Genomic DNA, 22629 nt, shown 5'->3' with positions numbered 1-22629 from the left:
ATGGTGCTGAAGTACTTCCCAAAGGTAAGAATTGTATAAGCATTGAAATTTGAACCTCGACAGACAACTCTGTTTCTCTACATCCTTTTATATGAAGAATGCAGACACAGATCAGGTGATTCTGCTGGCTTTAATCAAGCTGTTTTTGCAGCCCATTCTTCCAATTCAGTATGATGTGCAACGAGCATCATACTGTTAGTTCATCAGATCAAACTGAAACTTAAAACATACAGCAAAGGGTCCATTTTAAACATTTTCATTTTAACTTTACTGTTAAAATCAAAGTGATGAGATTCAAGATAAAATTGCATTTAAACTCCTAGGACCTGGCGTCCACATATGTGGACATCACATTTTGGGTTGTCTTGACCAAAATACTAAATTTTGCTCTACAAGGGCCTGATATCCACTTAAGAGGACATTATACTGCAAAAAATAAAAATAAAAAATCTAGTGATTCTTTGTTTTTACATTCATCGGGTCCCAATATGCCCAAATATCAAAGAGAAATTAAAAATGCATGCCATGAAAGAGTTCAGGTCTTAGGAGGTTAAACAATTTTCGCCCACCTATTATTTTTTGATCAGATTGCTATTCTATAAAAAGTTTTTCTTCTTTCAGTCTTTCCAGGGCTGACAATGTGTGTGTGTGTGTGTGTGTGTGTGTGTGTGTGTGTGTGTGTGTGTGTGTGTGTGTGTGTCTGAGCTTTCAGTGAGATAAACACTTGAGTTATAGATTCTCCACAGGAGGAAATCTATAATGTTTAATACAAGCTCAGTAGAAATATTGGTTTCCCTCAGTGAACAATCCAATTGAACCCTTCAGTTTAACAATGTGTATGTAGTTTGGATGAGGTCAATGCAGTGGCTAATACCCAGAGATCCATTGAATACATTTAATTCATGGCATGCCAATTCACAACAACAATAATCTGAAGGTACTTTGCAGTGTTATGGATCGAAAACAAACGATTCCCTTTGATCAAGTATGTAGTGATAACAGAAAGGAACAAAATCTCGTAACAAAAAGAAACCTCCAGCAGAACCTGGCTCAAGGTGGACCTGCCTCAGCCAATTTGAGGTAAAGAGGAAATAGTTGAAGCTGACTACAGATCAGGAGCATGCAGTTTTAGCTCCTCCTGCCTGATATATGATAACCAAACAACGGTGCTAAACTATTTAAAACTCACCGAGTCATTTTCCAAGGTGAGACTGTGGGCTCTTGTTAAATGAGTACATCTTTCAGGGGAAAGTATAAGGTTTGGATTACTGTGTGAAAGAGACTGTCCAACAATACCTAAAACTTCCTCACGTACTTAAAAAAAAAGTACAGGACAATACAAATGATACAGAAGGCATTAAACTCCTTCTCAGTTGACTTATTTATAGTCCCAGGAATATTCTGTTGCATAAAATGTGAAAACGGACAGACAATAACTCACCAGCATTTCATAAAGTTACAAAATGACCCTGCTTTATTTTTTCCGTAAACAATTATTACACCATTAAATATGATGAAAATAAACGTATATAATTTATTTCTATAATTGCATTTTATTTAAAAAAAAATATTACTATAATAAATCCATTAATTTAACAGTAATTGATGGAGTAGTGACTTGTGGGCGGGAATGGTGGACTAGGATGCAAGCTATGGCTTCGTCAGATTCTGTGATTTCCAGGCTCAGCAGAGACTGATGACCCTGGGAGAGATGGTATGAGAGTGAGAGACGAGACATGGGGAGGAGATACAGGTCAGGTTCATCAGGTCAGGTTCGGTTCATCTCAAATTCGCAAACCTGGAGTATGGGACGAGTTTGACTGTCGTGTGGACATGTGGCGCGCTTGCAGAAGGGGACACACTGAGTACTTATTAACACTTTAAGAACCTTTATACTCAACTATGTATTTAAAATTTACTGCAAACTTCTTTGTCCGCTATTTTTCAGATCAGATGATCAGATGATTCTTTTTCAAACACCCAACAGAATTTTTAGTCCTCAGCCTTAAACCTGATTACATGATTACTCAAGAACAAGGCGACATGGGATTTCTAAATTAATACAATAGGAAAGTCTGGTAAATGCTATGTCTTAAGAAAGAAGCCGCCAAGGATTTTTACATTTATGGTGCAGCTACTACGATGCTGAGGGGGTTGGTGCACAGTGAAATTCAGATGTGTAATAAACACACATGTAGGGGTGCTAAAGCAGTGCTAGGATTGTGTGATTTTGTGTCCCTAAAAATACGCTTATGTTGTCAGTCAAACTGAACCAAGAATAATGGACGTGTTATCAGTGCAAATTGACAGGTTGTGTGTGTGTAGATCGGGAGTATGCTGCTGACAGCACAGTGATGAGATGATAAGGTGTGGTCTTCATGCTGGAGAAAACCAGAATGATGGACGTGCCTGTTTCTTACTCTTATCCTGATCATCTGTCCAGTTTGACTGACTGAGCAGTGATGCTCTGGAGTCTTCACCCAGCATACACCCACCTAAATACCTGCCTGATGCACACATGGAGGACCGGATGTGGAGGGATTTTTACAGTGATTTTTCTCTTCAGAGATATTTTCATTTCATTTCTAAAATAATTATCTCACTTTCCAGCCGGGTAGATCCAAGATGAGTTCTGTGCATTCACTTCCTCTAACCCTTACTCCTGGTGTTGTCCTCCTGTCACGCTCTTGATCTCTCCATCACCTTAGTGTCACTGCTTTTATCTCGTCACCCTAAGCAACCTCTTCATCCTATTGTCCTGCTGCTGCTATCTGCCTCTTTGTTACTGTGATGAGGGTCAGCGGGTCAGCCGGAGGGCTCGTCATTAGCTGTGCGCGTGCATGTATGTGTGCACATGGTAAAGTGTGTACAGGTGTACATAAAATATGAGGGCCTTTACTGATCGCTGTGAGGAAGCTGTGTCAGAGAAGGAAACTATAAACATACATCTGTTTGGCACATATACTGTATTAGTTACATAGGAACTAAACCTGTTCAGTTTCTTTTTTAAATATTTCCAAGGCTACCATCTTTACTGTTACATAGAGGGGGCGGAACGATCCAAATATCAATAATATCCATACCAACTCTGATATTGTTATTGGTTCGATGCTAGTACCATAGGATCAATACACTGTTTCTTTCTGGCACGTTCAATAAGTAGCCCACAGAAAAAAAGTTTATTGATTTAGTGGTCATTAAAATGTGTGATTATTAATTATTATTATTAATTAATGGTGATCATCTCATAAATCATGACACATTGCTCTCCCCTACATAAGCTGCCTGTCACGGCGAGTGAGAAGAGCCGTGTGGAAAAGGAAAAGGAGGATCCAAGCGCAGGCAGTCGTGAAGGTGTGAAGGTGATTTATTGAACACAAAAACATAGAGAGGGAAACGGCAAAACGGAGAACTAAACTATACTGGGACAACTAAACTACAGAGCATGAACAAGAACACGAACCTGAACATAAAGGAAGGAAGACGATGGCACATGATGGTGACGGCAGGGAACACACGGATGAAACATGGTGGATACACAGACGGACCAGCAACTACAAAGACAGAAGACGCGACTTAAATGCACACAGAGAAACACAGGGAGATTACACACAGGTGGGGGACACAGCTGGGAGTAATCACGAGACGAGACAAGAGGTAAAACTGAACACACTCACATGAGACGCAGACCTTCACAATAAAACAGGAACAAGAAACCATCACGCAAAGACGCAGACTCGACACTGAGAGACAGACAGAAAATGACACATGGAACTTGAACTAAACCTGTAAAAACATGAGAACACAAAGCCTACGAACATCTACCTAAACAAGAATAACTGAAACATAGATTCATAATCATCATAAGAAAAGAATCCAAAATGCAAAAACACACCAAAACATGACAACTCAAAATACTGGGTCAAACTGACCCAGAACCGTGACACTGCCTTTATAAAGTAAAAGTATCTGTCTTGGTATTGGCAACACTGGCCCTGTATTTACATGGTATCACACCGACACCAAAAACTGCAATACTACTATTACAGATTAATTTTATCTGAACATAACACATGAGACGGGGACACCATCGGACATTGACTTAAGTTTTAAGACACCACGACAAAATCCCAGATTTGGATGTTTTTAGAGATCAGCTGGGATGTGCTGAATTAAAGCCTAGCATGAACACATGGAAAGACAGCTCCATTTAACTTCAATTCAGAAAGAAAAAGCATGAAGCTCTACCACATAAACTGGAAAGTTGTGTATAAAAAGACTGGTTAAACTCTATATAAATGCAAAATAAAGAGTTATTTATAAATTTGGCTTTTTTTCCCCTGACACATGATGTCACTCTGCCAGTGTTTTTCTTTCTACTGCCTTCTGTGCTGACCACTTACACACGCTCTCTCGTGCTTTATCTATGTCAGTCGAACAAAAGGAACCAATAGGAAACTGCTGATGCTGCTCGGGTTGTGACAAACAAACAGAATCCAGAGCTGTCCATCAGCCTCCCATTTTTCCCAATCTCATCTTTTCTGCTCTGGTTAAAATTAGACATTTATGTGAGCCTGTATGATGTTTAAACATTTACACATAGGAATTTTATCTCTGTTTTTTTTTTTGCAAAATCCAAAAAGCTTTACTGGACATGCAGTTGGAGACATTAGCATAGCGTGTGTGTCTGGCTTGCTGGTTTGTCCTTCCAGTCTCGCTGGGCTGACAGTGTAGTCCTTCTGTGTTTCTGGACATCAGCTTATTGTGCCTGCTGGTAATGAGAGCTGCCTAGCGTGTGATTCTGCCATCGCTGTTTGTTTAGGTGTGTGTATGGGTGTATTTGCATACACGTGTGTTGGGATGCCACTATTTATTCAGCTTCCTCAAGGTTGCCTCTTCTCAGCCAGGAGACAAGAATAATACTGTTGTGTGTGTGTTTGCCCGGGGGGAATAGAATCTAGAGTAAACACACGTGTCCGTCTCTTTCCCAGGTGGAGTTGGATGAATGAATTCAGTGATAGCGACAAGCCAGCAGCTACCTTTTGTGTGCATCTGTGTGTGTGTGTGTGTGTGTGTGTGTGTGGGTGTGTGTGTGTGTGTGTGTGTGTGTGTGTGCATGTAGACTGGCTGCTTAGCTTGTTCACATTTCTGTTTTTTATTGTTTGTCAGGAAAACTGTGAGATATTTTTGAGGAAAAGTACTCTTTGTAACATAGAAATTTCACTAACTGATCAGATAGCTGTTCACTCATAGTTATTGACGAACTTCTGGTGTTTGATTTTGATTTTGAAAATTTTGCCTAATTTGAACTGTCATTTTTTTTTTTTTTTAAAAAGCACAGATTTGTCATCCTGCATATGGCCAAAGACAAAGAAACCCAGCTGCGCACAAAAACAGCCAAGCAATGACACAACCAACAGAAACTGGACAATATTTGTTATTTTAACTAAATGGTCTACAAATATTTTTCAAAACTATGTCAGAAAAAGAGTTTGTGAAGCATAAACTGCTGTTATAAAATGTAATATTTAGCAGCAAATCCTTTTCCAAGAAACCTCTCAGGTATGAGAGAGAAAACCGTGCTCAGCACAGCCACACCTTCCAGCTGGCCCGGCAGTGAAATGTGTCCCTTTAATGAGGCTGGCGACTTTTCTGTCTTTACAGCAGTTATGCTATACTGCCAAAAGTATTCACTCACCCTTCTTGATAATTGAGTTCAGGTGTTTCAATCACTTCCATGGCCACAGGTATAAAAAAAAAATCAAGTACCTAGGCACGCAGACTGCTTCTACAAACATTTGTGAAAGAATGGCTCGCTCTCAGGAGCTCAGTGAATTCCAGCGTAGTACTGTGAAAGAATGCCACGTGTGCAACAAGTCCAGTCATAAGATTTTCTAGCAACTAGATATACTGTTAGTGGTATCATAAGAAAGTGGAAACAGAGGTCGACAACTGTCTGAAGAGTTAATCACTGCAAATCTCCAAACGCCATGTAGCTGTCAGATTAGCTGCATCTAACCTGGATGCAGTGGTGTAAAGCATGCAGCCATTGGACTCTAAAGCAGTGGAGATGTGTTCTCTGGAGTGATGAAACACACTTCTCCTTCTGGCAATCGGGTGGACAAGGTTAGGTTTGGTGGTTGCCAGGAGAACGGTACTTAATGGTACTTAAAGTAAAGTTTGGTGGAGGATTAAGGTGTGGGTTGTTTTTTGGTACTTGGGCCCAGGCCCTTCCCATATGGAAAAGAAATAGTAAAAACTTGTAAAAGACTTGCATAAGATGTGGCCTACTTCATATAGTGAATCATATAAAGCTTATATGATTTACTCATGAAAGTGGACACTTTCTCATTACTTTCATATATTGTTTTAGTAAGTATCCAAAACATACAAGTTTCATTTATATAATTTTTCAAGGGATCTTATATCTGTTTTCACTCTTGTATGCTTTTCATACAAGTTTCACACAAGACAAACTTTATAAGATTTATATATATCTTTTCCATATGGGTTAGTTCCAGTGAAAGAACTCTTAATGCTTCAAACCAAGACAATTTGAACAATTGCATCCTCCCAACTTTGTGGGAACAGTTTGAGGATGGTCCCTTCCTGACCCAACATCACTGTGCACCAGTGCACAAAGCGAGGTCCAGAAAGACATGGATGAGTGAGTTTGGTCTGGGAGAAGTTGACTGGTCTGCACAGAGTCCTCGCCTCAACCCGACAGAATACCTTGGGGATGAATTAGAGCGGAGACTGTGAGCCAGGCCTTCTCGTTCATTAGTGTCTGACCTCACAAATGCACTTCTGGAAGAATGTTCAAAAATTCCCGTAAAAACACTCCTAAACCTTGTGGAAAACATTTCCACAATAGTTGAAGGTGTTATAGCTGTAAACTGTAGGCTGGCGAGATATTAAAACCTGCAGATTCAGAATGGATTATATGAGTGTGAAGGTAGATGAGCGAATACTTTTGACTATATAGTGTACAGTATCTGTAAATTGACAGCTTCTATAAATTTTGTGAAATTTGTATCAGATGTTTAACCATTTACCAATCTATTACAACTATTTATCTTTTTTTGTAACTTAATCATGTTGTGTCCCATTTGTGTTCAGCTAAACTGACTCAGTGTTTTTTGTGCCAAGACTTTATTTTTTCTGGCATTTTGTATGGTGGCATATTATTTCTGGTATATTTTATGAATGTAATAACAGATAGAAGCTAGAGAGTTATCCAACAATGCTAGCATAGACTAGCTAGCTTGGTGAATCTCTAACTCACTGTGATTTTGGATAGCATGAACATTTTGGGTAGCAAAATACAGGACTGTACAAAAACAATGCATATCTAACAGTAAAAATTAAATGGTCGAGTTATTTAAAAAAAAACAATTTTCAGAAAGAAGGGGGACTTCTTGATTTTTCTAACTTTGTAAAGATGATAACTTGAGAACAAGGCAACATGGGATTTTCAAATTGGCACCATGGGTACATCTGTCATGGTCCTGGGTCAGGCCACCCAGTGTTTCTGTTCCATGTTATTTTGTTTTTTCATCTGTATTCCAGTTTCTTTTCAGTTTTCTAGTTAAGTTCGGTCATGCCTAGTTTACAGTTTTAGTTCATGGTTTATCAGGTTCCCCTTGTGTTATCACCCTGTGTCCAAGTTCCCCTCGTTGTTGTATGTGTCTTATCTGTCATATTTCTGGTCTGTATGGTTCTCATTGTCAAGTTTGTCATGTCTACTTCTCCATGTTTCCTGTTTTATTTTGAAAGAGTTCTTTGTTCATTGTGTTCAGTTTCACGTCCCCGGTCCTGTCATTAGGTTTATGTGTGTCAGCTGTTCTCCCTCATGTGTTTCCACTTCCCCTAATCATCCCTGTGGGTATTTAGTAGGGGTGCAACGATACTCGTATCTATATTGAACCGTTCAATACAGTGCTTTCGGTTCGGTACGCATATGTATCGAACAATACAAAATTTTTAATTTATTTTATCAACTTTCCTTCTGACGATGCTGTCTGTGTTGAGCACTCAGTGGATCTGTGCTCGACAGTGCAGCCTAGGCGGAGTAGTCGAACGCAGATTCACTGAGCGCAGGGCAAGCTAGCGAGACAGAAGTTAAGCTCTCCTTGCAACATGGCAAATTGAACCTCCTCCACCCTCATTCAGATCTGGCGTTTGGAACTATTTTGGTTTTCATGTGAAGTATGACCCTGAAGGTAAGCGCGTCATGGACTAAAGTAAAACAGTATGTCGGATGTGCCACGCAATGCTCAATTACATTGGTGGGAACTAGTGTGTTAGCGCAGTTAGCTCGTTAACGTGTTGGCCGTCCAGCCCCACGCACGGGGCGATCCGTGGTAGCTCGTTGACGGAGATTTGCCGTGTTGTGGCGTTAACGTCATTTCAACGAGATTCCCACTAGTGCTGTCAGCGTTAACACAATGAATATGACTGCACATTTACGCCAACATCATCCTAGTGCAAAGACAAGTGGAAGCAGACAAAAACAACAAGCACGCATGCTACAAACTTTACCCGAGTCATTTAGACAGCCGTTAGCACATGATTCTCCTTATGGGGACCTGATATGTTTAATATGCTGCTGAGAATATAGCCCAGAAGAAGCGTATAGTATAGCTTTTATTATGGAGAGAGACATTTCTCTGTAATAAACTCTCTTTTCCAAAGATGAGTGATTCAGAAATTCAGAGATTTATTTTTCGATCAGATATATTTATTTTTTTTATTACTTTTGAGTTAAAATATATATTTATAATTTTAATAAATGACAAATTAAACAGGCATGAACATTTTTTTTGTATCAAAAAAATATCGAACCGTGACACCAAAGTATCGAACTGATCCGAACCGTGAATTTTGTGTATTGTTGCACCCCTAGTATTTAGTCTGTGTGTTTCATTTCAGTCTTTGTCAGATCGTCTGTTATGCTCACCACAGATTTCATAGTTTTCCCTCATTGTTTCAATGTGTTTCATAGCATTCCTAGTAACTCTGTGTGTATAGATTTTCATAGTTCTTTCACAGAGTGTCATAGTCTTTTAGTTTACACAGTGTTCTTAGTCTCCTTAGTTTTCCCAGTTTCAGTGTGTCTCTGGTGTTTTTCTCATGCCATCAGCCACAATAAAGGCTCGCTTTATTTTTGGAAATTTAGTTCTGTCTCCACCATGTCTGCTTTTGGGTCTACCTCATCTTCACACCGGTGCACCCCACCATGACAACATCTACTAAAAATCTCAGATGAGTTCAACTATCTGTGACATTTTCCTCTAGGTTGCTTCTAGGCCTGACGACATAACATTTTAGCTGCCTAAAAAGGGGGACTTTAATCCACAGACCAATAAGTAAATATGTTAATTTCATCCAAACAGTCTGTAGCATAGTAAGTGCAATGACTCATGCACAGATATTTAATATAGGTACATTTTGTTCACGTTTTACAGTCTATAACAGACTTTTACTGGGGTAAAAAATGACATGGATTGTGCTGGTGCACTGAACTGCTGTGATAACGTCTCCCTCTCTCACACACACGAAGCATAGAAAGAAGGGGATAAAGGGCCTTTTTTTCCGTTCCACATGCCAGGCAGCTCCCAGTGGCCTCTCTGTTGACATAGCCGCCACAATGGGAACTAAAGGCCTCCCAATGCATCCCATTATGAGCCTAACCCCGGTCCCAGTGCTGCGCTGCAGGGTTAGCCAGTGCGGGCCAGCCGGCATCAGCCAAAGCCCCCTTGAATATTAGTCTGGGTATATAAGACTATCCTCTCGCTCCCGCCCCCTGCCACATTGTTCAGCGTTATTCTGCTCCCACAATAGGACATCACACTTTGGAAGTAATTTTCAAATAGGGGAAGCCAATCAAAAATAATGGCACTTATTGTTTCTCTTTTAACACACATTGCTGCGCGCCCTGCCCCTCCCTCCTCTGTCGCTTTCTCTGCCTGTGTAGCCCTAAACCCCAGGGTTCATTCACGTCTATTATATGGACAAATTAAATAAAACCCGGTATTGGTTGGAGGGGAGCAGAGAGCCACGCCGGCCATCGGTGGTGGCACTGGAAAGAATCAGAGATGGGAGGAACACCAAGCGGGGAAGGCCCGAGGAGTTGATTCAAGGCAGCACCAGAAGAGGTTTTAGGAAGAGCTCAGAATAACCCAGGAGGAAAGCACTGGGAAAAGGAGTGAAGTAGAAGAAAAAGTCATGGGTACTGAAAACAGGGACAGAGTTCAGTTCTCCAACACGTAACCAAGTTTGTGCCATTAATGGATATATAAACCTCTGTGGGAGCTACCTAACGAAGATGTGCTAGGGGACAATCTGTCACTGCTAGCCAATACACAGACTATTGGAAAAGTAGTGGGAAATTTATCTAACTAGGAAAAACAAGAACTTATGAGGAAAAATGGAGACAGCACCTGGCATCCATTCTTTCGTGCTCACCTTCCATCTATCCAGAAAACATTGCTTTTAAAAAGTGTACAAATCAAAGCGTCTCTTGCCTCTTGATGGACTCGTTGATTACTGCAAGGACAAAATGGATATTTGGGGGGAAAGTTCTCAGCTTGTCTACCTGCTGCTTTATTGTCATGGATGCATGGATGCTGGTAAGATGAGGGAAGGTATGTTGCTTCTTCTAAAGGAGGGAGGGTCCTTTGAGGCCTGACAGTGTGTGTGTTGCATGGTTGAAGTTCTTTTGCTAATAAGTTGCTGAAGGTATATTTTCTTGCTTTGAAAGCAGGGAATTTGTATAATTAGGCAACAACTGTTCTCATATAAGCACTGCTTTCACAAAAACTACAAAAAGCCTCAACATCATTGGTGAAAAAATATAATAATTGCACCAAGTTGTAGCAGAGGGTCCCTGCAAAGAGCTACTATGACTGCTGTTGATGGCCGGGTTTGTTAGCTGGCAATGGAAAGAAGTGAACTGGGGAAATTTATGTGCATTCGCCAAGAGCCATGTGGTGTCTTTTAGTTTTAGTCAAGATTCTTATGATCATGGGAAGATTAATGCTGGTGTCTTATCCTTATACATTCAATTCTCAGTGCTGATTTTCTGATGAGGAAGAAAAGTAGGCCTTCACAGATTTTCAGCTTTAACAAAATGGTTATATTACCACCGAAGGTGACCACAATGCAGAATCAGAGAAAGGAACAGCTTACGTGGTGTGCAAAAGCTCTAGTGCCTTAAATATGACATCGGTGTTTTGCAGAGCGCAACTGTTGTCTTGGATTGGATTCCTGGGAGCAGATTCTTAAATGTGAGCACGTACTTACAGATTGTTGTGAAACGTGTGGCTTGTTAATATATGACAACAGCTCAGATTTCATTTAAGGGGTGATTTAAGCCCAACGTAGAAACACTGGCCTAGGAAAAATCTCACTCAAAATCACTCCTCTAGCATGCTCAAACTAGAATCATACAAAGCAGACAGAAAGCAGATAGTGTAACTCCAGGTGGAAACACCAAGAGAAGCAAACAGGATAGACAGAGAGACATAAATAGGAGGAAGAGGAGAGAACGCTTAAGTGAAGGACAGGAGTGAAAAGGAATAGGGGAGGAACAAAATATGAAGAAAAGGTTATCAAGAGAAGGGAGGAAAGGGCAGGTGCGGGATAACTGCTCTTTGGGGTCTTTGAAAGCAGCTGGCCCTGGCTTGAAGCTTGAACCCATTTAGGATGAGCAAGAGACATTGAGAACAAGTGCAAGGGAGCGAGAGAGAGTGAGGTAGCGGCTCCTCAACCCCACACTTAAAGGCCCTCCACAGGAAGTCCTCATTCTTCCCAGAGCGGACACCCCCTACCAACAGCTACGAAAAAGCCCTCATTTAGGATGTGTAGGGGGGGAGAGAGGACCCCCATCCTCCTCTGAGGGGGGTCCAATATCAAAACTTTCCCTCAGCAGGATAGAGAGAAATGTCAGCAAGAAAGACTGCTTCAGGCTCCTGCCCTTCATCATTTTATTTGGATATTGATTTGTGTGTAGGTTTGGCCTTTTCTGAATTTTGTGATGTTGAATTTAAAGTTGACCAGTCCATTACTGGACACTAATAGAAATGACTGGTAAAAAAAATGAATTATTAAGATTCTTCAGGTCGTGTAATAACTTATATCAGGCTGCCTCTGGTCTTTGTGGATCCCCTCATATACAAGTAAAAGAAAAAAAAACATAATTATGATTTTCAACTTCTTTATACTCCAAAAACTTAATTTCAAATGAAAATGATCTACTTCATGTTACAATTTGTTTTCTTAGATAACAGTTACTTTTTGTGTTACTTTGTACTGAGGGTAGGGGACAATTTTATTTGAAAATAATGACCTTCACACTTCCTTATAGTGTCTTTATCAATAAGCTTAGAGGAGCCCGATTTTCCACAAACAAGCCACTGCTGGATTTTTTGGATCAGGTCGTGTCTAAGCGTCTAATTTGAAGACATTTTTCCCATCCCATAATTTCTTTCCAGCCATTATTAAAATTGGCAAAGATGACCCTCAGACTGACCTCATAAGTTATTTTTGCTTTCAGAAAGCAAATCAACTGAAGATTGCTACCCGACCATACGCTCCCAGCTTCACAGGTTCATTGAGTTTTTGGTGTTGCTTTTCATTATTATTTTCTTTGTTAATAAAATTAAGTTATAATTGTGCGTTTGGGGAAAAGGATCATTATCATCTGTATGCTGAATTTCTATATTTGCCTATACTTTTTTCATTATACACGGTTTTTACATACTCTCAAATTCCTACTACCTTTACCTCCTACCAAAAAAATCTGAATATGTCAAACTTACTTTGTCAAACAAACTTAGACTAATAAATCAGACAGCTAATTTGTAAATGTCACTATTTTTAATTGTAATTTGAACTTTATGACTTTTACTTTTTCACTGTATTGCATGTTTTTTTAAAGGTAGATAAAGAAGTGGGCTTTAATTTCATCAGATGTGAATTTGTGTTGTAATAGACATAAAAAAAAAAAAGTAGATTTCATAATTAATCTTGTTTTTTCTTAATAAAATATTAAATCATGTTTCCCCAAATGCACCCAAGACTGGTTGTTTAAATGTTTAAGTTAAAAAAATTTATTAATTAAATCCGATCTCCGTGATTGTTAGCCAAACATTTGTCAAGTGAGTAAATTAATGTTTTTACACACACCGTACTCCACAACCTCATAAACTGGTAAGTTAACATAAAGTTAGAACAACTGTGATTTCAGCTGACAGAATCATTTTGAGATGTGTCAGGTAAACTCGGCCACAGTGGGGTTGTGTGGGATTAGCTGCTCTTTGCCACTGACACTAACCCCCCCCCCCACACACACACACACACACACACACACACACACACACACACACACACAGACAGAGAGGTATCTGTTACCAGTCAGCTGTTTTCTCTGCTGATGACAGAGAAAGTAGGGGCAGGGGTGTGTATGAAAGTAGCGCTGTGCTTGTGATATTATTGCATATGTGTTATACCAACAGTGAGCTGGACTCATTTAACTTCAGCAGTTTTGTTAACAAACAAACAAAAAGTAAATCTTGAATGTCATGCAGAACTAGTTGATTTCTTTCATTCATTCATGATTTACAGTAGGGGGGAAAAATCAGATCTCATAGGAGGATATGAATCTCAGAATTGCTGATGCATCCACCTCCTCTGGAGGAAGTACTGCACTGCAGTTCTTGCACTCACACCTGTGACGTCACGTTGTCCCAGGGAAATGAAAGAGGCGAATGCACTGACAGTACTGAGATCCATATTCTATGATTAATGGTGTGTAGTCTCAGTTAACGTGTCTTACTTTACGTTTGGTTATTATTTGAAAAGTAGATAATCCAAATTTGACATTTGCATTGACTGTAGTTCTGTGGGGCCAAACTATGGTGTGCCAACCATCATCTACTGTAGGTACTTACTTTGCTTCTCTTCCTTTTACATCCCCACTTTAAAGCTCTTACCTTGGATTATGATTGCAAGCTCTAAAAGTTTAGCAAAAACAAATTTTGATCTGCATATAGGAGAGAACAACCTGACCGGTAGCTCCCAGGAGACCTGAGCTGAGCCCGTTGAGTCGTTTAAAGCAGCAAACAGTTGGTTTTTATGTAAAAACGCTGTCGTAAAAAAGAGTTCAAGCTGCTGGATTTGAACAGTGGAGTGAAAGTGAGGTTCCAGCATGCATCGTGATTTCACACTGTGTGTGCAGTGGATGTGCTTTGTGTATTCTGACAGATATGTGTGTGTTTGCATTAACCAGACAGGTTGAACTGATGCTGATCACTTTGATGTGTTCATTGTGTGTGTGTGTGTGTGTGTGTGTGTGTGTGTGTGTGTGTGTGTGTGTGTGTGTTTGCATTGGCTGAGACTGACTGCTCTCTGAGGGACTATCATTGCTGGTAATCCTCTTCATGGCCGACTAATCTGTTTTCGCCGGGTCACTCCATCCCAGCCCTCCCTCCCTCCCTCCCCCCGTCTCTCTCTCTCTCTTACACACACACACACACACACACACACACACTTCCCTTTTCTCTCTTTTCACCACTCCTCAGCAGGGTTCCTCCCTCTCTCCTTACCTTGTTCTTCAAAGGTCACTTCTTTATTCTTCCCTCGCTCCTTTCTATCTGCCCTTCTCCCTTTAATAACACTAATCTTATTATACAAAGAATCAAAGCTTTCATGTTTACCTCCTGTCCATTTGAAAATCAAACTAATAATAAGAGGTTAAGCATCTCCTTCCTCCCCCTCTGTGCTCTTCCTCCTCCTGATCCTTCCACTCTTCATTTACCATTTCCTCCAACTTCCCTCTGATCATGTAAGAGCTACAGGAGTGGCCAGTTTCCATCTGCAGCTATGTATATCTTGTGGCTATTGCAGTCTTTTCTGGGACCTCTGTGCCCTTCCATGCACACATATGTAGAAATGTGAGCAGGCATCAGTGTCAACACATATAGCGCTACTTAAATGCAGAACTCCATGTGGGATTTGCTAGTTCACTTCATAAAGAGCTGATTTACCAGGAGTGTGGCTGAGTCTGACCTTCTTGCTTGCCTGAGCAAACATGTGATGATTGTTTTGAAGCCATCTCTATGATGCTGTTTCTTGCAAGAATCCTGTACTGCTTCTCAACACACAGTTTTAGTTTCTTTTTAGTAAACACTGATTGCAAAGCACCTTATGAAGAAGAATCTACATTTCTATGCAGCATACAACAAACACCTTAGACCTCCATTAAATTAAAAAATACTTTGTTGAAAAAAAAATGGAAGAAATCTCCCTCTTCATCCAATCATCTCCTCATCTTTCTCAACCCTTCAGCTTACCTCTGCTCTCATCAGATTCCTTCCCAGTTCCTGCACAAACAGGCAAACTCAAACACGTGGTCTAATCATATTTCTGCCTATCTAGAAGCAATCAGTGATAGTGTTGGCTGCTCCCGAGCGCCTCGACAATACTGGCAGAGAGGGAGGCCACGCATGCTCTAATTAAATTAAATGTGTATTCTGGCGTGTGTGTGTGTGTGTGTGTCTGTGGAGGGTTGTGGGTATGTGGGGGATGTTATGAGGGAGGGGGGCACAAATAAAAATGTAGCCGCGGCATCAACACTGCTTGACCCGCCTGCAGCAGATGGAAGAGCGATGGAGGAAATAAAGGCTCGATGAATAGCTCAGCTGAAAGTGCCAAAGGTCAAAGCAGGATGTTGATCATCGCTGCTACATTAACAGCATCATGTTTTTTTTAATGATCTGTTTTTACACATCACGTTTCAGAAATTACTCATTAGAGTTTGACCATTTCTGCTAATGAATTTCCCATTCCTTGCCTGCTTGTGTTTGGGAACACAACATTCCCGATCCTAACACCCTATCACCGACAGACAAGACTAAAAAAAACAAAGAGTTAAACATGAGTCTGAAAAGCAAATACTCACCTGCTTACTGCAAAAAAGACTTTTGCACCTGTGAAACAGTTTTTGATTGCTCATTGCACAATGGACTACGTCTTTTTTGATCAACCTTTTTCTTAAGTAGGTCCCTGTTTGCCTGGTTGCATTGTACGCTGGACAAATCATTGAGATGGAAGGCAAAATATCAATTTCTGCCTAAAGTTTCAACCTTTGACTACATCTTGTACGGTTAATACGAGAGAAAAGGGAAAAAAGCAACCAGACAATGTGCCAACGACAGAAGTAAATACTGTAGAGCATAAACAATGCAGGTTATATGAAACAGTCTTTTCAAATCCTTTCTAAAGAAAGGAAATGCATTCAGAATGCTTGTAAGGCATCAAGGATGCACGTAATGCGTAATTTCCCTGGTTTAGAGCAAAAATCCAGCTCACCTCACAGAGCATTTGGTCTCAGCTACGATGTAGAAGCTCATCTGAAGCTGAAACATGAAGTCAGTCAGAATTCATGCGCTCTTACATTTGGTACGGCAGTAAAACCAGTTGGCTTTAATGGACTTTATTTTTAAGTTTGCATGCTTTTCCTCCACCCCCATACTCCCACCAAAGACTCTTAATCATTTGTAGTAATTACACAGATCACAGCTCAGTAAGTCTTTCTAAGCATTTTCTTTGAAAAGTTCAGATGGGTCCTCAAGAGGTGGACCAGAGTAAGAGTAAGAGTAGGGAAATGGCACAGCCTGAGCATCTCCACTCTAAGCATCTCCATGCTGTTTTTGAGATATAAAGCTCAAAGCAAGTTTCTGGTCATTGCTGCTAGATCCCATTAGCAAAAAGTGATGCGGCTGCTAATTGTTCAAGTATTTGAAAAGAGATGACCTGAGGTCTTGTTTACACTGAGCTGAAAACTGCTTTATTTTATGCAAACGGACCTGACCGGAAAGAAAAGCTCAGGATATGTGACTTTAAGTGTCCAATATCTGTATTAGAAATGTTAGAGTAAATGGTCTTAAAGCTCCAGTGTAAATGCGGACTTCTCTGCCTGCACCCTTAGCTGTCTGCCAGACAGGCAAAACCCATTAGCAAGGCTCTGTTAGCAATCGTCTTGTAAACCGAGACCCCAGGCATTCATTAGGCATCAATCAAAGGACGAGGTGTGATGATTAAATGATGAGTGCAAATGCTTAACAGTGTTCGGTACACCAGGCCACTTTACTCTGACACTTGAAAATGGGGTGGGGGGAAATGGATGGAAGAAAGATGATGTTAGTCTCTGTGGAGATGGCTGGAACTGGATGGTTGCAACTGGTTAATTTATTCATGCAAGTTATTAAAGAAAGTGAATTTCAAAACCTTGAAGTCAAAGCTTGATGATGCCGCCAATTGCTAGTGGAGCGAAGAGAAGTTAAAGTGCTCACATTGTCTCTCAGTAATCATCATTAAACTGTACTTAGTTCAGGAATTTGTAGACTTTCTTACAATTTCACAGCTCAGAACATTTCAGTGAAGCGGCTGTAGTATTCGAACAAAGTCTGTGATTCTCCAGTGTTCGGAAACCTGTAACAATAACAATGAATACATCAGTTTTAAATAACTCACATGACATATAATGCAGCCATGTTCAATTCTTTTACTCGTGCTAATATTTGCAAATTTGCAAACATTTTTTTCCTCGTTTATTTGGTTAAAAACTGCATTTGAGTGTCAGTCGTAACTCGTACATTTGTGCTGTCCAGAGGGCTTTGGTAACCACCAAAGGGCAACACCCAAAAGACAAAATCACAGACTGCATTGTATCTGTCTGTGCATAAATTCAGCCCATCTCACTAGAACATGGCACAGTGTTTTGGTGGTGGTGGTGGGGACGTGGGGGATCACAAGTATACTGGCCAAGACCAATCTGCAATCAGAAAAATGTGCTGGAACAGTCTGGGAAAGACGCCTATCACATTTTAATATTTGAGATCGCTATCAGTGCCACACACTTTGCACAAATGCTCCAGTACCCCATCAGTCTACAAAGAAAGAAAAGTCTTGATTTATTTGTGTGTTAGCCTACTAAGTATTAAAGTTCAGTAATGAGTTAGTGAAGTTTTGCTCAGTGCAATTATATAAGTTACATCAAGCAGCTTAAAAATGTAGAAAATTTTAAAAAAAATTATACTTTATGATATACTTTTCATATCCTGGTTATACTCACCTCAAGTCTGTTGTTTCTACCTTTTGACAGGAACAGTGTTCTTACATATACTGGAAAGCATCGTGCTTTGTTGGAGGTCATTACAGCAGATCCTTTTTCTAAATCGTCAGAGGCCAACACGTGAACTTCGCTGTCAGACATGCCTGGGCGTAACTCGTTATTGTCCACACAAGGAAAGGGAAATGCATGTCGTCGCTCTGTCATTGGTATTACAAAATGACACCTTCATGTGATGTAAAAGTTAGCCTCAGTGGGCAGGGGCTAAGAGAGTCTATAGATTTTAGCTCCCAGTCACACAGGCTTAGAGAGCATTCAGCAACCCCCGGTCGCTATAGGGAAAAATTTGTACTTCCCAGTTTGTAGTAAAGTGGTTGATGCTGGCCATTGCTGGTGTAACAGTGGTGCAGATAGGTATATGGTGCAGCAGAGTATACATCTCATCAAAAAAAAAAAAGGTGAGGCACAGAGGAAAGTGAAACCACTCGCTTTCAAAGTAAAAGTTTTTTAATTTTTAATGTGCATGTTTCAGCAGTAAGACAAATGGTCTGTTTCCTTTTGGCTCATATATTTCAAGTTTCACTGCTGCTCAGCGAGTAGTTGGAAAATTCTTGTAGACAAGTCAGAATGTTCCATCTTCCAATCTTTCAGCTTGCATGTATGAGTCTTTACAGATGATCTAAATCGTTTGTATTTTGCTAAGAACCAGTACACAAAACACTAACAACCGATCCAATCAAAAATCCCACTATATGTTGTCATTTAAATTCTTGATTGGTATTAAGGTTTTCAAAATAAAAGCATTCTGTAATAACTTATCAGGATGATAAGGAATTTTCTAAATAAAAGCAACTGTTGAATGTTCACCATAATTTACAATAGTCCAACCATACAGAACACAGCCCCCGACTGCAGCAGGTGTCTCTGCACCTGTACGCATTGTTACTACGAGTACCTTTTCAGCTAAAATAACACCCCCTCCCCCCCGTGTGTGTGTTTTTTCACGTGAGCAGAAAAAATGCTCCAAAAGTATTCAAAATATATATGTAAATATTGCCTCTTAATAAATGTAGAAAAAATGAAGCTTTCACAAAACAAAGCAACATCTGATGTGATACTGTAGCTCCTTCTATATGACGAGCCAGCCCATGATTAGATAACATATCTGAAGCGGCGCTAGCATTTTCTTTAAAGAAAAGCTTAATTCGACTATGCCAGGAGGTTTTTCTTAGCAATTTTTCTAAACACTTAACATATGTCATACCTTCCAGCTGTGTATTCATACTGTATGCAAGCATGCATGTGTGTGTTTGTGTACTGTCTGTTTAGTCAGAGCTGCTGAGCTCCAGTAGAGCTGACAGTTTGCTGTGACAGTGAGTCTTAAACAAACCCACCGGGTCGGCTGCTGCACAGAAGAAATGCCTTTGATTCTGTTAGAATGTGCGTGTCCGTGTGTGTGTGTCCGTGTGTGTGTGTGTGTGTGTGTGTGTGTGTGTGTGTATGTGTGTGTGTGTGTGTGTATGTGTGTGTCTATCTCTCTATTAAGTAGAGCTAAACAGATTAGGATAACTTATTATATACATTTCCCTTTTTTCAATATTATTGTATGTTTTATAAAAAGATGAGGATAATGGAAAGCGTCTTTGATACAATTAGTAACTTAAAGTTCTAAAAACATTGCTGAGGAGCATCGAAAGGTAAAGTCTACCTAGTGAAGGTTCCAGTCTGTTGTACTATGAAGTGAGAATGATAGGTTAGCAACCGACATGGAGCATAAAATCTGATTTTACTGGGCTAAATCAACTTTCAGAGCTTTAATGTGCAGCTGAGAGCAGCACATAAAAAACACTGGGAGCAGCAAAATAAAGAGAACTTGAGACGATCTTCTTTGTGATTGCGACTGGTGCGTGGTTGTGATTATCATCACCAGTGCACCAGTGTTGCATTTTGCTGTTATATTTTAATAATCTTGTAAAATCTCTATCACCCGTTCTAATGACAATATCTCTGCTAAACATTTTCCTCACGATTTCATGATCTCAGTCGCTCGTTCAGCTTCTGCTGATTTAAAAAAAACGTCCTATTTTGTAAATCTTGGTTATGCTGTGTTTGGCATGCCGGCAGTGGAAACTGATCTTGAGCCTTCAAAAGAGGACTTCAGAAACTAGTGGATGGCGTCACAGTAGTTATGTCAATTTTTTTTAAACATAGGCTGAAGCAGAAAGCTGGGTCAACAAAGAAAGCTGTGTTGATTGACTGGGGGTTTAAGCTTTGTTAAGATAGCTAACACAAAGCAAATCTGACTATGTTGAACTTCCTTTGTAGTTGTGAACATATTGTATTGACTACAGAGTGATCATCATCTGACGAAATGAGGGTTTCTGACAGCACAAAAAACATCTTTTACATGAATTACCTCTGTCTGAAAGTGCATACACATAGATTTTTAATATATAGACCATGAAACAGGAAAAAAAAATAACAAAATACAGCAGTGAATGTGCTTATTGAAAGAAAAAAAATGTGTCTGATAACACAAGAAGTCATCCTGTTTTTCATTATTCCTTTTTGACTTTTATAAACTTGAAAAACTGAATAATTGTTTTAATCCCACATCTGAAAGTCTCACTTTCCAAAAATCCAGAGTCGATGTACAGCAGAGCTTCCCGCACTGTGCTATCGGCCCGCTGGCTGCCCTGACACAAACAATATCCATCAGAGCAGTCTGGATATTTCCAGCCTGTCCAGGCTCACTCAGTGCTGCTGTCTGCTTAAAATCCAGCAGCTGCTGGATACATGCATATGCGATTTTTAATTTTAAGTACAAAAATAAAAAATATTCATGTGCACCAACTTTCAGGTAATTGAACCAGTACAAACTATTTTAATTATGTCATTTCGCCACAGAGGACTTTTGCTATTTTAGTGTTTAGTATGTTTAAGCATTCAATTTGTTAGAAATGTGAAGGATTTTGATGACAGGAAAGCATCGAGTCTAATTTTAAACCACTGAAGAGATAAATGTTCCAGGAAAATCACTCATCTTTTTTTTTTTTTATTGACAAAAATAGGGGGAAAAAAATAAACCCAACCAAGCTGTAGATGGTTGTGGATGTGATTTTGAGGAAAGGCTATTTATTTATTTAGATTAGCTGAGCTTGTCAGGACAGCAGCGCTCATATCACGAGCAGTAATAATAGTATAAAATGAGGGAAACTGTCTGAATGAAGCTGTTGTTTTTGTGCTTCCTCTTTTAAAGCGCTTTGTTCCCCACCCCCCTATTATCAAGTTTGCTAAACTGCTCTGTCTGTTGCAGACTTTCACTGATCTGAAGTGAAGCTTGAAAATGAAGAACTGCATCTCATCATCATCAACATCATCTGCCACCTCAAGACAACAGGATTACTGAACACACAAACTCAGGAGTTTCCTTCTTTTGATGGCTAAAAACCACATAAATGTTGCTCAGGTTCCTTTAAACTGTTTCACTAACTGCTAACTCATCCACTGAGACACTGAACAAACTACTTGTATCCTTCTGGGTTTCTGGAGATAATGTATGATTGTGGATGTCACACGCTGCCTTATTAAAAATTGAACTGCATGATTCAAGCTACATTATCTATGCTTTCTCTGTCACTCCCACATCTTTAACTTGTTAACATTCTCTTCCTATTGAGCGCCACAATAAACATATACTGTAGTTTTGATGCGGTTGAGGAGCTGGCGAGCTTTAACGCAGCCAGCACAAAGCCTCGCTTATAATACACAAGTTGTTGCATTGACAGGAGTTATTAGGGCACTACATATGTCAATACACACCCTCAGTTAAATCTACACCACCTGGAATCTTAACATGTTGTTAACCTTCTGTAAATACTATAAAGCTTCACTTGGATAACCTGATATGAGTCAGTTCTTTATTTCATCACATTATTTTTGTCCACTGGCTCCTTAATAACAGTAACATGCGTGCAAAACACAGCAGCTATTTACTTAGTCACCATTTACCCCTGTTTCCATGGCACAGCAGGGAACACAAACTCCAGCAAGCTACTCTTATTTTTTTTAATAATAATAATAAAGTAAAAAAAAATTACCAAAGACAAAAAACTGACATAGCTTAAGAAAAAAGATGGATGAACTGTTCATTTGTTTCCACTTCCAGTTCTGTGCTTTTTGAATATATAACACAAATTGTTTTTCAGAATAACCTGATAATGAAGATTAATATAAAGAGAATACCTGATTAGGTTTGGAAATCAGGCTCAGTCATGGAGGGAAAAATAAAGATAAAGTTTGATTAGTATTGTGAAGGCACCTGCACTGGCTTTTCTAACTTCATAGGGTTCAAGGTCACATAGAAATAGTTTTCCAAATAATACAGAGTGACTCCAGTAGATCAAATTTTCACTACAGTGAAGAAAAGTGGATCTATATAACAGCGACACACTCCACAAGGCCCTCAAATATTCCTCTGAGCATGTGCAACTTGT

The 22629-nt window shown here is 39.8% G+C and overlaps 1 long non-coding RNA gene across 2 annotated transcripts; it reads left to right on the top strand.

Moving 5' to 3' along the window:
- The first annotated feature begins 31 nt into the window (after positions 1–31).
- LOC146492144 (uncharacterized) lies at positions 32–22034 on the top strand. Of its 2 annotated transcripts, XR_014872271.1 has the most exons (3): positions 32–6590; positions 6708–10646; positions 21450–22034. It is a non-coding gene; the product is annotated as an uncharacterized LOC146492144 (long non-coding RNA). The 2 variants fall into 2 exon arrangements; XR_014872270.1 differs by having other exon boundaries at positions 32–10646.
- Positions 22035–22629: the final 595 nt, after the last annotated feature.

Source organism: Neolamprologus multifasciatus, chromosome 23 (assembly GCF_963576455.1).
Source record: "Neolamprologus multifasciatus chromosome 23, fNeoMul1.2, whole genome shotgun sequence".
NCBI classification, from domain to species: domain Eukaryota; kingdom Metazoa; phylum Chordata; class Actinopteri; order Cichliformes; family Cichlidae; genus Neolamprologus; species Neolamprologus multifasciatus.
This window is presented reverse-complemented; position numbering and strand designations above follow the sequence as displayed.